Genomic DNA, 15793 nt, shown 5'->3' on the forward strand with positions numbered 1-15793 from the left:
TTATTTACTTTGAGAAAGAGAGAAAGAGAGAGAGGAGTGAAAGAATCCTAAGCAGGCTCTACACTGACAGTGCACAGAGACAAAGCCCCAGGTGGGGCTCGATCTCACAAACTCTGAGATCATGACCTGAGCCAAAATCAAGAGTCAGACGCTTACCCGACTGAGCCACCCAGGCACTCCTAGCGTGCAGCTCTTGATCTTGGGGTTGTGGGTTCGAGCCCCACACTGGGTGTAAAGATTACTTAAAAAATAAAAATAAACAGTTTTTAAAGAAAGAATATCTCTTAAACAACTCTCCAATGTCAGAACATGTAGTTGTGGTACATTTTTTTTTTTTGCTTTTGATTGATTTTTATTAGTTTTATCTACAAATAGTTCAAATAGTGCTTTAAAATGCATATAACAACTGGGGTGGCTGGGTGGTGCAGTCCATTAAGCGTCCGACTCTTTTTTTTTTTTTAATTTTTTTGTTTAACGTTTTATTTATTTTTGAGACAGTGAGAGACAGAGCATGAACAGGGGGAGGGGCAGAGAGAGAGGGAGACACAGAACTGGAAGCAGGCTCCAGGCTCTGAGCCATCAGCCCAGAGCCCGATGCGGGGCTCGAACTCACGGACCGCGAGATCGTGACCTGAGCCGAAGTCGGACGCTTAACCGACTGAGCCACCCAGGCGACCCAAGCGTCCGACTCTTGACCTCAGCTCAGATCATGATCTCACAGGTGGTGAGTTCGAGCCCAACATCGGGCTCTGTGCTGATGGCATAGAGTCTGCTTGGGATCTTGTCTCTCCTTCTCTCTGCCCCTCCCCTGCTTGTGCACTCTCTCTCTCACGCACGCACTCTCTCTCTCTCAAAATAAATAAATAAACGTAAAAATTTTTTTAAATGCATGTGACAACTAACTACAGTCTCTCGCTTTATATCTGCCTCTCCCATACTGTCCTTTCTACACACACACACACACACACACACACACACATGCCCCACATTATCTACTGACATCTTATCTGTTTAGATTCATTCTTTCCTTAATCCATCCTCCTAATATGAAGACATCTCAATTTTGGCTAAACACATATTCAGATGCTTTCATCATTATGACTGTAAAATACTGTTGATTACTGAGCCAAGAAGTGACTATGATTACATTTCCCTTCTTGCACAATATTTAGTTTTTCTTAGAGTCAATTTCCTCATTTTCCTCTTTGCTTTGTTTTCATTGAACATCTACATTCCCATGCCCTCCATTATCTCTGTCAATGTGATTCTCAATATAATTTTCCACTTAGTTAAATCTGTTAAATAATTTATCGGCTTTACATTTTTCTAGAGGCGTGCCTGTTGGAGCATCTGACCCCATATTCCACCCTGAGCTGGTTATTTTCTATGCCTGACACAGAGCAATTGTCCTGGGACTCCCTCACTGTCACCTGTGACAACCCTTTACCTGTCTCCTCTGTGAGATGGTCCAGCTTTTATACCCTATAATTTCCTTTATGCATTTCTGAATTATTTAAGTAGCAACAGGAATAGTGTATTGTTTTGTAATTTTAAACCAATTCAATTCTTCTAAAATTTTCAATCCATTTTTAAAGTTAAATGCAAAATTTGGGGGCACCTGGGTGGCTCAGTCGGTTGAGCATCCGACTTTGGCTCAGGTCATGATTGCACGGTTCATGAGTTCGAGCCCCGCGTCGGGCTCTGGGCTGACAGCTCAGAGCCTGGAGCCTGCTTCCGATTCTGTGTCTCCCTCTCTCTCTCTGCCCCTCAGCTCCCTCACTCTGTTTCTCTCTCTCTCTATCTCTCTCAACAATAAGTAAACATTTAAAAAATTGATTAAATTTAAAGTTATATGCAAAATTTTAAACAGACCAGGACTGTTGGAGAGAGCCCATGTGCTAGAAACTATGTAATGGAGACCAGCTTTTAAGACCTCAAGGTTCAGTGGGGATGGGTGGGGGAGTCCAAATGGGGAATAACAGAGATGATGGCTGCAAACAGTAGATGAGCCAAGCAAAATTCATCAAAGTTAAACTAATCTCACATAGTGGCTATCAATTACATTAACAGTGGAATAGGACAGGACTGGAGAAAACATTTGATCAGGAAGAAGGAAGAACTTCTAGGAACAGAGTTGTGGAGGCATGAAAGCAAAGAGAAGAGGGTTACTACCATGCCCGTGCAAGATGGCCTCAAGCTCAGAGGAAATCTCTTTGGGCACCAAAGGGTATCGATCAAAAAAAGCAAGACTTCTAAGGGCCTTCGGAGGGGAAGAAGGAATAATCTGTGACGTCAGGGCAGGCAGAGAAATGTTTTTCAACATCTAGGATGCCAAAACCCAGTCAGAAAATTAGAGATCGTGTCATGGCAGGGATGCTAATCCATCCAGAGCAGAAAATCTACAAGAATCTACCTCGAGTCGGGACAGCACTGAGGAGGGTCACCTACCAAAACAAGAATTAGAAATGTGTCCACGAATATCTGACAGGTGAGTGAGAAAAGAGCTTATAAGAAAAATTAAGCTGGGGCACCCGGGTGGCTGGGTTGGTTAAGCGTCTGACTTCAGCGCAGGTCATGATCTCACAGTCCGTGGGTTCGAGCCCCACGTCGGGCTCTGTGCTGACAGCTCGGAGCCTGGAGCCCGCTTGGGATTCTGTGTCTCCCTCTCTCTCTGCCCCTCCCCTACTTGCACTGTCTCCTCTCTCTGAAAAGCAAAAATTTTTTAAAAATTGAGAAAAATTAAGCTTACATTTCACTATAGACCAGGTAATAAAATATAGACTTCTTGAATCTTATGTTTCCTTAAACCTTTTAAACATCCTCCATATTTATTATCGGTGCCACCCTCTCTTCTCTTGGCTTCTGTGACACCACGTTCCGCCTCGTTTTCCTCCTTCTTTACCAGCTGCTTCTCAGTTTCCTTCTGAACCTCCTTCTCCTCTGTGGGACCAGTAAACACTGGAGCTGAGGCTCAGACCTGGCCCCCTTTCACTCTTCCGTCGACCTGTTCTTGTACAATGTCAACCAAGCCCATTGTCTTAATACTATTTATACGCCAGCGGTTCCCCAATTTCTATCTCTAGCCCTGGCCTGCGGGCTTATATCACTAACTGCCTACTTGGCATCTCCCCTTAGACGTCCACCACACATATCAAGTTCAGGATGCCAAAAAGCAAAGAAAAAGAAAAGCATCGGATTTCCTTCTCCAAGGCTTTTCTTCCACCACTCTTTCCCATATCAGCAAATGGCACCATTGTTGTGGGACACGATCAGGTCTCCTCTACAGGTCCGGAGACCACCCAGCGCTCACCCTATAATTAATCATTTTTTTTCCTTTCTGGTGGGAAACAAAAAGAATTAGCCAACTGTAAGTAATCCATTGTTATGAAGGTAAACACATTAAGACCTGGATGCCCCATTCCCAAGGGATAGAAAACGCATTTTGCAGCGGGAGGCGGGTGGGGGGGGGGGGGCGGGGGGAACCAGGCAATGCCTGCACGATTCCTACAAAAGGAAAACAAACATCTTTCTTTGTCCAGAAAGTAAGCTTGTTCCTCAATGTTTTCATTGTAGAATGGAGGAAAGGGCACCGCAGTTCAACTGCTTTCGCTGAGGGAAGAAGTCTGTGATTGGCTGTCCCGGGAAGATAACGGAAGGGAAGAGAAACACTCCCCCCCTTTTGAGCAGCGCCCCCCCCCCAGTCACACCCACCGACAGTCTCACACCTTTGGCGTGACCTGCGAGAGCCCTACTTACCTCTCCACCCTTTCACAGCATCTCAGCCACACTGGTTTTCATCCGCTCCTGGACTAACGCCAACCCTCCTTCTTGCCTCTGTGCCTTTGCACATTCAGTTCCCTCTACTAGTCTACGAACGCACGCAGGCGCACGCACGCACACACACAAGCCAGCTCCTAGGCATCCTTCAGGACTCCGCTTCTACATCATGTCTCCAGAGAAGCCTTCTCTGACATATTCTCCGTCGCTATTCCCGTGATGTGGTCTCAGAGCCCCGTGTGTTTCTCCAACCGTTGGTACAAACTCAAATTTTATGAGCATTTGCGTAATTTTGTGTTTGATGCATCTAATATATCTCATTGCGTTCAAAGTTCCAAGAGAATAGTGACTGGGTCCCAGGAACCTCACATGGTCCCGAATCTATCGAAGTAGACATTCACTAAATAGTTGTTGAATAAACAAGCAAACAATAGATCGGAAGTAATTTGGTGGCTGGGGGTGGAGGAGGGAATTTAAAGGCTAGAGGAAGGAGGGGCACCTACCTGGGTGACTCAGTCAGTTGAGTGTCTGACTCTTGATTTCAGCTCAGGTCACGATCTCACGGTTCATGGGTTCGAGTCCCGCATCAGGCTCTGTGTTGGCAATGTGAAGCCTGCTTGGGATTCTCTCTTTCCCTCTCTCTCTGCCTGTCCCTCACTTACGCATTCTCCCTCCCTCTCTCTCTCTCTCTTTCTCCCTCTCAAAATAAATAAATAAACATTTAAAAAAAAAGACTAGAGGAAGGACCAGGGTACAGAATGAATGACAGTAAGATTGTTAGAATACAGGGCAATTCTGATACTGGGTAAATCAGTCAGTTAACTGTAAGCCTCTTGATTTCAGCTCAGATCATGATCTCACCGTTCGTGGGTTCGAGCCCCACATCGGGTTCCATGCTGGCAGCGTGGAGCCTGCTTTAGGTTCTCTGTCTCTCTTTCTGCCCCTCCCCAGCTTGCACTCTTTCTCAAAATAAATAAATAAACTTCAAAAAATTGTTAGAATACAACCAGTTTAGGTGAATGCTGGAAACACCAGAGGGGGTTCCTTGTATACAGAGGGACAGCTCTCCAGTCAAGTCACGCCAGGATGACAAACCCCAATGTCTCTCGTCACAATGCCCTGATCTGCCTCTGAGATCTGAAATTTGAAATCACCACTCTTCCTTGTCCTTATATTTCCCCTACACTCACTCGTGTTTCCTCCCCGCTTCACTCATTGTGAGTCTCCAAGACCCTTGGTCCCTATCTGAATAGCCTTCATTCCCTGTCCACAGATCAATAAAGTCATTGTCAACACTCTATGTGTTCTCTTCCTTAGCTTTCCATATTGCTGGGCCAGCATCCAATCCAAAGGATTGCCTGTCCTCCATCTTGATTCCCCGGTGCAACCCGCAAAGTCCATAGGAGAAAGCCCATGAACCATGCAGCACATCACAAATCCACACAATTTCTCTTTGGACCTTGGCTCTACTCAGTGACACTTTTACTCCCCCAGCGAGTCCAAACTCTCCCAACCTTCAGTATTCACCTATCCAGTGGTTAGGTGCTTAGGTGAATATTTTCAGTATTCACCCATCCGGTGGTTCTTAACCCTTGACCGCTCGCTAGAACCTCATGAGGAGCTTTTAAAACCACCAGTGCAGGAACATCCAGAGATACTGATCTAATTATTCTAGACTGGGATGCAGGTAAGCAGTTTGTTTGTTTGTTTTTTAACTCTCTGGGTGACTCCAGTCTACTTAATAGCAGAAACATTTTCCTGTGCCTGGAGACTACATGGGGCTGTCTTTGAGAGGAGAGTGATCCTCCTGGGGAGGTAACGTGTTGATCTTCAGGTATTTTAAGAGAACGCCAAAGGCATGCTTGTGGACTTGAGAGACTGAGCTAGAGGTCCATAGGCCACTGCCCACTTGCTCTCTCCCTCAGAGCCAGCACAACAGAGAGGAGGAGAAAACAATCTCAGTCAGTGAAGGGTTGAGGAAAGTGAGCATGGGAACCATGACGGGGGTGTTGGGGGCTGGGGAGGAGTCAGTAATGGAGCAAGGAAGGAGGAAAGTAGACCTTGGCATATTTTCTTAAGTCCTACACCAGAAATCGCAAACTGGCTGCTGGAGACCAGGATCCTGTCTACAGATATTTGGCCCCACAATGCTCTAATTTTGTTGTCGTTGTTATTGCCGTGCTGTGCTCACCACAAGGGTAGCCACCATTTGTCATCGTAGAGCGCCATTACAGCACAATTGACCATATGCTCTATGCCACCCCCTTCATCCCCATGACGTAGTCATTCCACAGCTGGAGGCCTGTACCTCCCACTCCCCTCCACCTTGATTTTAAAATTAGTAACATGAAAAATTGAGGCAATTTACCTGGAGATCCTCATTTCTCACTCTTCCTTAAAAATGTTTTCCAGATACCTGACTACATTGGGACCACATGCCTACAGGGCAACAATATCCGGTGCTGAGGGACATTTGTCCTGTTCTAAACGGGGCCCACACTCTACACTTCATCCTTGGCCTGGCCTGCCTACCTCAGTCGTTTATTTGATCTGCCTGATATCTAGAAACATCTAAGCTTTCAAGCGTTGGCCTAAGCCATGAAGCTTTGCCCCATTCCATATTGGTCAAAGAAGCAAATCAGCAAGTCAGGCAAAGTCATATGCCTGATCTCCCTTGCCCACTCCCATCCCCCCCAAACCAATAGTTGGACCCTGTGCGGCTTTTCTAAATGTTTTTCTAAAGCTCTTAGTAAAGAACCACTGACCGTCCACCAGGGTCTAGTGTATCTGTCGATAGGAGGAAGATCGTCACAGATGGACACAGAACAGAGAGAAGGTAACTGTGCTCCAGAGTCTCAAGGCAGACATCTCATTCTAAACTTCACAGTGATGAGGGGCACCCGGGTGGCTCTGTCAGTTAAGCGTCCAACTTCGGCTCAGGTCCTGAACTCATAGCTCATGGGTTCGAGCCCCGCGTCGGGCTCTGTGCTGACAGCTCAGAGCCTGGAACCTGCTTCGGATTCTGTGTCTCCCTGTCTCTCTGCCCCTCCCCTGCTCACACTCTGTCTCTCTCTCCTTCAAAATAAATAAATATTTCAAAAAATTTTAAATTTCACAGTGATGAGAATGAGCTGAGAAGTGACTTCTCAACTAGAGAGAGAGAGAGAGAGGAAGTCTGAACCCCTGATTCCCCTCTTCCCAGAGATTATCTAAAGACACTTCCTGTGGGGAAGAAGGAAGGGGACATTGTTACTGACCTCTGACCACCAGACCATAGCATAAGTGACTATGCCCAAAGCTTTCACTTCCTCCTACTTGGTCCAACACTCTTCTGAAGTTTCCCTCTTAAAAGCACCAATGTCCAGGTGCATGCTGGTGCCCCCTGTGGCATTTGACATTACAGAGTCCCCTCCACCCTTAAAGTTTCTCTCTTTGGCTCTCAGTATATCTTGCCATGCTAGCCCTCTCCTCTGTCTTTCTGGCTCCTTCTCACCTCTCCTTGGCTTGGCTTCCCTTACAATTCTTGTCTCATAAATAAATTTGTTTCCCTAGATCCTACTGACTGGATACTTCCTGGATGTCCAATAATCACCTTAAATTCTGCTTCTCTCCCTCCCTTTGTTTCCATAGACTATATATCATAAATATTCCTGGTAACTCCAAGAAAGGAGAAAATCCCTATCAAAGCCCCTCTCGGGATCTGATAACAATCCCAATCATAGGATGAGTTCATGGCCATCTAAAACAGAGGGGAAGGTACCTTAAATGTTGAAGCTCTCACAACAGAGATTGTTGAGAGAAGAAGCGTGAAGGAAAGGAGCCTGCTTCTGACAGAGGGCAGAACATGCTAGTTTGAAAAGGTGTAGTCAGTATTACACTCAGGGTTTACATTCCGAAAACAAAATGCACCTCTTCAGCAGCTAATCCTATAGATGATCATATTTACTAAGCAGTTGTTACCTAGTTATTCACTCATTCAGTAAACATCCCTCTTCCCTGTGGGCTAGGCACTAGGTGCTAACCTTTAACAAGACGGGGCCTCAGTCCTCAGGAATCGCGGCGATAACAGGCGCTAAACAAATGTATAGTAGATCCAGGTAGATAAACACAAATACACGATTACCTCCGCGGTAAGTGCTATAAACGAGTCCTTCAGAGGTACTGGCGGTATCGTTGAGCCCACCAGGCTCTACCGCCTCAGGGCCTTTACACCTGCTACTCTCTCCATGCACGTCTTCATCCCCAGGTCCTGGCGTGGCCAGCCCTTTCTCACTATTCATTGCAAGGAGGCTTTCTCTGATTTTCCTACCTGTGCTATAGAAAGGGAACCTCTAACCAACTAGATGTTCTACACTTCCATGAAGCTGGGAAGTGCCTTTCTGTTTTTCTTCACCAACTTTTCATTGCACAGATATAGGTTTGAAGGAGGCAAAGAGTCAGACTCAATCAGGGTTAACAAATCAGATTTAGAACTCAGAGTTCAGAAATAGAATTCACAGAATTGGTGACTTGCCTATATATGGGAGACGAGGAAGAGAAACATGACCGTGATGAGTCAAATACATCCGTGATTGATTGAAATTCAAAAACAAAGAGAAGGAAGTTTGGAGAAGATGATTAATTTAGTCTTGGATGAATTTAAGCTGTCTGAAGGACATCCGAAGTCTCTTCAGTGAACAGTCAGAAATCAAGGACTAGAACAAGAGAGCACAGTCAGGGCTGGGGCTACAGATCCAGAAGCCTTTGGGTGGCAGCCAAAGCCATGGGATTGGGGGGTGGGGGGCCACCCAGGAAATGTATGTACAGTGAGAACAGAGGAGGACACCCTGGGAGCCCTGGGTAACTGAGACGGAAAATCCAAGAGATGACAGCGGAAGGAATTGACAGAGAGACGGGAGAACCAAGAGATCTCAGAGTCACAACAGTTCAAGATAAAAGAAGTTCAAAAAAGTGGAAGCGATGACAAATTCTGCAGAAAACTTAAGATAAAAGTTGGGTAAACAGGAGATCACGCATGACCGGACAATGAGTAATTTTAGCTTCGAATCTAATGTTGTAAGACTGGAACGCTGTCATCCTTCCTATTAGAGTCACCTGCTATCCTCGGGTCACTGCCCCCCAACTTCTTGAAGAGTTCAGCTCCTGGCTGACTTGTACGCTCTCCAACCCTACTCCCCTTGAACTTCTATCCATGTACATGGTCCTTCCATTAGCCTCACTCTTCGGGTCTCTGACCTCTTCACCTCCAATGAGCTTGTCTTCCACTCCTTTCAGTCCATTAGCCTTTTGGGCGCTCCATCTTGGTTTTCTCCTCTGTCTTCCTGGCTCCCTTTTACCGCTCCTTGGCTTGGTTCCTCTTGTGTGCGATTCCTGCCCCTGAGGCTGATTTGTTTCTCTAGACATAGCTGATTAGACATCTCCTATAGTCATGCTCTAATGCCAAAACCTACAATCTTTCCGTAATCTTAGTTTTAAGCATCCCACTCTCTCTAATCGCCATCTTCTATCTTTCCATTTCACTCCTTCTTTTACCCCAACTCCAACAATCCCTTCACCTCCGTGCCCCAACCAAGAGTCCATTGATCCAACTACCTCTCGCTATCCCTCCTGACCCTTGTGGCAACACTCTTCTCCTTACCCAGTGTAATGCCCGTGGTGAGCCATCACCACCACTCCCTCCGATACGCCCTCACCTCCCTTGTTGCATTTTGAATTGTACTGCCCGGCCAAAAGCCAATTTAAAAAATCAATACTGCTTAGCTCCAACTGGGGCTCATTTGTACCTGAATTTGCACCACTAGCTGGAAAAAAGCATGCAACCATGCTATGACTAGCCTCACTTAAATGTATGATCCTTAACTCCAATGCTGCCAGGCAATTATAACTTTATTTCTCTCGTTCATTCTCTTACTCTCCTGAACGACCAGGAGGTGAGAGCAGACAAGCTGCAGAGAGCATTGCCTTCCAATTACTTCTCCCACTGTCCTCACTCTCAGTTTCCTCACTGAAAAGACAGATGCCATCTGAAAAGTATTTCCTCATGCTTCCATTGCAACATCTATCCACCCCCCCTTCCTTTGTGTCCTGCTCTGTCTTCTCTTCCTCTCTGCATCTTTCTCCATTCTCCCGTTACTCTGGACGAAGTGAACTGTGTCAAGTAAGGGACAGCTTCTCTACTTATGCCCTAGAACCTAGCTCCGCTCACCTGCTCGAGGGCATTGCCCCAGTAATTCTTCCCGTTTACACTTGACCTCAGCCGAAAGGCCAAGAAGCAATGCAGTTCTTCCCTTTTAAATCTGCTTTCACAAATTCCCTCTCTGCTAGATCATCCCCATCAGGTGACAAACATGTTGTTTCTCCCGACTGATAAACAAAACAAAACTCTTCTGATCCTACTTCTCTCCCTAGCTGCTACTGTTCTATTTCTCTCTTCATTTACAGCAAAATTCATTCTTTTCTCCTCCCACTCTCCTGACCCATTGAAATATTCCGTCCTCAAAGTACGTGACCTATCAGCATCATTCGATTTGGTCCATCCCTCTCTCCTTCTTGACACATTTCTTAAGTCATCTCCCAGGACACCACACTCTCCTGATTTTCTTCCCATTTCTTCCCACTTCCTTCCCACTCTCCCAGCTCCCTCACCGGTTCACGCTCGTCTTCCCGGCCCACTAGCATTAAATTGCTCCAAGGCTCAGCTCTTAGAACACTTCTCTTTTCTATGTAATCTCATTCCAATGATGATCTCATCCATCCTCGTAAGTTTACATCCACCCGCAGGATGTTGACTCCCAAATGCCTATCTCCAGTCCCCTCGACCGCTAAACTCCCTCCTTTATCCAGTTCCCTCCAGACTTCATCTACAACTGAATGTCTTCTAATCACCATCTTATATTTCATTGGTACAAACCCCATCTCTCTTTCTTTGTTTTTTTTTTTTTTTGCACCTTTATACCTTTGTTTGACAGTCAGCAATCAGTTCTCGTCCACATTAACAGCCTGTAGATTTTGAAAGTGGTGACAGGTACATAGATAACCAAGGTATAGAGTTTATTTGATGAATCTCCATCCTCATTACATTTTCTGGACAACCACACATGGATACGGTATGGAACATTCCTTATTCCTTTGGCCCAGACAGCTTTTTTAAAAAATTTTTTTGCTGTTTATTTATTTTGGAGATAGAGAGAGAGAGAGCGCGTGAAACGCCAGAGAAAGAAGGAGACACAGAATCTGAAGCAGGCTCCAGGCTCTGAGCCATCAGCACGGAGCCTGATGTGGGGCTCGAACCCACGAACCAGGAGATCATGAGCTGAGCCGAAGTCAGATGCTCCGCCCACTGAGCCACCCAGGCACCCCAAGGGCCCAGACAGCTTTGTTGAGCCTGGGGTCGAGGCGCACATTTGGAGTTCCCATCTCCTTCATAGCAAATTTCCGGATCTCTTTGAGTGCCCGAGGGGCACGCTTCTTGAAACCCACTCCATGGATGCACTTGTGAAGGCTGATGGTGAGTTCTCGGGTCACTACCTCGTGGATGGCAGAACGGCCCTTCTTCTTCTCGCCACCCTTCTTTGCGGGAGCCATTCTGCCAGGCCTGGGTTGGAGAGAAGTGCGCCAAACCCTCTCTCTTAATCTCTCCCCCCCAACCTACTTTTCCCACGGCACTCCCCAGCTCGGTAAACTGCAGCTCCGTCCTTCGGTTCCTCAGGACAAAAATCTCTGCGTCCTTATTTCTCAGACCCCACATCCCACCTCTTATCATGGGTTATCGGTTCTTCCTTCAAAATAGATCCATAACACGTACTTCACTGCTACCTCCCTGATCTAGGTCACCATCATCTATCATCTGAATTATTACAACAGCTTCCTAACTAGGCAGGCCCTGCTTCCTTTCTTGCTCTTTTCAATCTATTCTCAACACAGGGGGATCCTTTTCATCTTATTTTTGAACCCATTTCATTTATTTTCGACAGAGACAGAGACAGAATCTGAAGGAGGTTCCAGGCGCTGAGCTGTCAGCACAGAGCCTGACACGGGGATCAAACCGACAAGCCCTGAGACTGTGACCTGAACCGAAGTTGGAGGCTTAACGGACTGAGCCACCCAGGGGCCCCCAGAGTGATCCTTTTAAAATTTCAGACAGAACGTATCACTCCTCTGCTCAAACCCCTCCAACAGTTTTTCAGTTTACTCACAGAAGTTGGGGCCATTAAGATGGTCTAAAAGGCTTGACGTGACTTGACCCTCCTCCTCTCCATTACTTCTCTGACCTCAACTCCTGCTAATCTTTCCCCTCACTCTCAGCTCCAGCCACACTGGCTTTCCGGCCATTCTGAAAACATACCAAACACCCCTACGTGGGGCCTTTACACTTGGCTATTTCCACTCCCTAGAATGAGTGTGGTGAGTAAGAAATCATCAGGGACCTTAGCAGGGACAGTTTCCTTGACACGATGGGTTGAAACGAGTGAGAAAGTAGCTGAGAAATGTTTGGAAAATGTGGAAATAGAGACAGAGATTGGTGGTTACTATTTCAAGAAGCTCGACTCAGTAGAGAAAGAGAGAAATCAGACGGTAGCTAGGGGGTAGATGCAGGGACATGAGAAGGAAGATTTTTGTTCTTCTGGGATTTCTGTGTCGATGGGTGGGGGTGGGGAGCTTGAATTTGTTCATAGGCTAAAAGGAGGTAGTAGAGGGAGAAGTGAAAGATCCGGTAACCGCCCTGCAAAGAAGATTCGATAGCATCCAACAAATACTAAATGATGCTGTGTTAAGATATGATAATGCATGAAATCACCATCAAGTGGCCCAAATGGATGTGAGCAAGGTTAAAACCGCAACTGTAGATTCTGGTTGTAAAGCTGAAAGGAACAAAGAAAGGAGGAAAGGATTGCTTATAGGAAGTTGAGAAACTTCATTATTTTTACAGCCTCTCTTTTCTCAGCATGCAAGAGACTGCAGTCTGTTGTCAGCGAGGGGAAGGGGAGAACGGGGCTTAAAGAAGGTATTTCAGGTCAAAGATCCGCGATAATAATTAAAGGGAATAGGAGAGGAAGCTAATGAAACCAGAAGGAAAAGAAAGATCAAGCAGCTCCGAATGCCTACATAAAACTGACTGCCATTAACTCGTAGAGGATCCATTCTCTCCAACCGTGTCATTTTTATCCACTAACCCTCAGCACTCAAGTACAGAATGGCTTGTAGAACCAACAGGTGGTTGGTGGCTTCCGGGGCAGGGAAAGAGGTCAGGTGTAGTGCTAAGATCCCAGAAACAGCCAGCTGAGTTGTGTATTTCCAACCCATCCGCCTCTAATAGAGAGACAGTAAATGCCAAACACTTAATGCCCCAGCTCCCCTACAGCTAGGGGAAGCCATGCTTCGATGAGACATGGCAGAAGTCTACAAACGATGCCCTCCTGTTTTCCTTTCTAGTGTCACCAGCACAGTCATGAGGCCTAGAGAGGCAGCGGCCATTTGGTGACCTTGAGGCCACAAGAAGGCGCATAAATCCAGCATAGTAAGGACGTCAGGTCAGAGAGGGGAAAGGAACATGGGTTCCCGATGGCGTTCAGGGCTGCTGTTAGCTCCGTTGCCTATGCGGAACAAATAAACCCTTATTTACGTAGGACATGGGTGGTATGTTTTCTGGTCGTTTGCAACCCAATGGGTTCATAACGGAAGGTTAGGTAAGTACCAGGCTAGGTAAGTACCAGGCTAGGTAAGTACCAGGCTAGGTAAGTGTGTTAGTCACGATGCTTTTGGTTATAAAAAACATTAGGCAAATGTGGAAGCTTCTTTCGTATCCCAGGTGTGGGATACAAAACAGACCAAGCTGCAATTCAGTATTGACTGGAGAGAGCCGCTGCGTCAATGATGTCTGTCTCAAGATGGCTCCAAATGATTTCTGTACTGCAAAATGAAGCCAAACTTGGGATGGGGGTGGGGGTAGGGAAGGATATTATAAGATAATATAAGGGGAAAGAAGTGGGAGAGGATTTAATGAGTCATATGGCTGCAACAGCCAAGAGATAGAATTGGCTTCAGGTCCAGGAGGGTCCATAGCTCAAATAATATCATGAGAAAAATTATCTCCCTTCATCTCTCAGCTCTGCTTGCCTCTGTTTGACTCGATTCGTTCCCAAATCTCTCCAAGTATGCACGACAACTTCCAGCAGCTCTGTTTTTACACATTCCTTAGAGCTCATGACCCCATAAGCTGACCCCGACCCTTTCTCTGACAGTGTCCGTATCAATCCCCAACAAGCATTGCCTGGACGGCCTGGGTCAGGGGTCCACGTCTATATGGTGGAGGTAGTTAGGCTACATGACCAACAGCCCCACCAGTACCACGTGGAATGGAAGAAGCGTTCCCAAAAGATACAGGTGTTCAGCACACTAAGAAGCAATGGGCCAACTATGGCGGGAAAACAAAGTGAGGCCGGGAAGGAGACGAATAAACTGGGGGGAAAAATGAGTGGGTTATTGGACTAGAGCGATTGACGAGGCTTCTAATTTGTAGGGAGAAATGACACAGGAGTCGGAACGATAAAAACTTGTGGTCACACAGTAAGATACAGACGTTCCGTATTTCAGACAGAACAGTCCTAGATGATAATTGGCAAGGTGTGCATAGTAGAAAGTAGAAGATGGTGATAGAAATAAAGATCTGAGGGGCGCCTGGGTGGCGCAGTCGGTGAAGCGTCCGACTTCAGCCAGGTCACGATCTCGCGGTCCGTGAGTTCGAGCCCCGCGTCAGGCTCTGGGCTGATGGCTCGGAGCCTGGAGCCTGTTTCCGATTCTGCGTCTCCCTCTCTCTCTGCCCCTCCCCCGTTCATGCTCTGTCTTTCTCTGTCCCCAAAATAAATTAAAAACGTTGGAAAAAAAAAAAAAAAAGAAAGAAAGATCTGAGTCGGAAAAAAAAAAAAAAAAGATCTGAGTGGACGAAATTAAGGTACTAGATCAAGAATCAAGACTATCAAGGATAGGTTTACATCTTAAGGCCTTAAACTAGTAAAATATTTACGGTACTTGTGTTAATTACATATTCTTATGCAACAGATTCCCCCTGGGCTCAACCCCGTTGTAGCTTATGACAGAATTTCCTACCTTGTTAAGGCTGCACATCCACTGAGTTTTTAATTTCGGTGATCGTATGCCTCGTGCCTGGAAATTAAACTTTATGAAATCTTGCCTTTTGTTTTACTTTATGTTTTTAATGATTTACGTATAAATATTTTACGATCCGTTATAGGATGTCAACCTATTATTTTAAGTGCTTGAGGGTTCAAATTTTCCCGTTTTAAGTATGCTGAATTTTACTCGTAATGAATTGCTCCCTTGTGTGCTTTGAATTTCCCATCAAAGGAAACATGGGAAGTTGTTTGTCAATGAGTATAGTTTCAATTTTGCAAGATGAAATAGGTCTAGAGATCTGTTATACAACAATGTGAATATAGTGAACACTCCTGAAGTGTATACTTTAAAAGGGTTAAGAGGGTACATTTTATATTATGTATTTTTATTACAATTTAAAATTTTATTTAAAAAAAAAAAAACTAGCCATGGAGCGCCTGGGTGGCTCAGTTGGTTAAGCATCTGACTTCGGCTCAGGTCATGATCTCACAGTTCGTGAGTTTGAGCCCCGCATCAGGCTCTGTGCTGACAGCTCGGAGCCTGGAGCCTGCTTTGGATTCTGTGTCTCCCTCTCTCTCTGCTCCTCCCCCGCTCGTGCTCTGTCTCTCTCTCTCAAAAATGAATAAACTTAAAAAAATTTAAAAAAAAAAAAAAGGGGCACCTGGGTGGCGCAGTCGGTTGGGCGTCCGACTTCAGCCAGGTCACGATCTCGCTGTCCGTGGGTTCGTGCCCCGCGTCAGGCTCTGGGTTGATGGCTCAGAGCCTGGAGCCTGTTTCCGATTCTGTGTCTCCCTCTCTCTCTGCCCTCCCCTGTTCATGCTCTGTCTCTCTCTGTCCCAAAAATAAATAAATGTTGAAAAAAAAAATTTAAAAAAAAAAAACA

Source organism: Neofelis nebulosa, chromosome 15 (genome assembly GCF_028018385.1).
Source record: "Neofelis nebulosa isolate mNeoNeb1 chromosome 15, mNeoNeb1.pri, whole genome shotgun sequence".
Classification (NCBI taxonomy): Eukaryota; Metazoa; Chordata; class Mammalia; order Carnivora; family Felidae; genus Neofelis; species Neofelis nebulosa.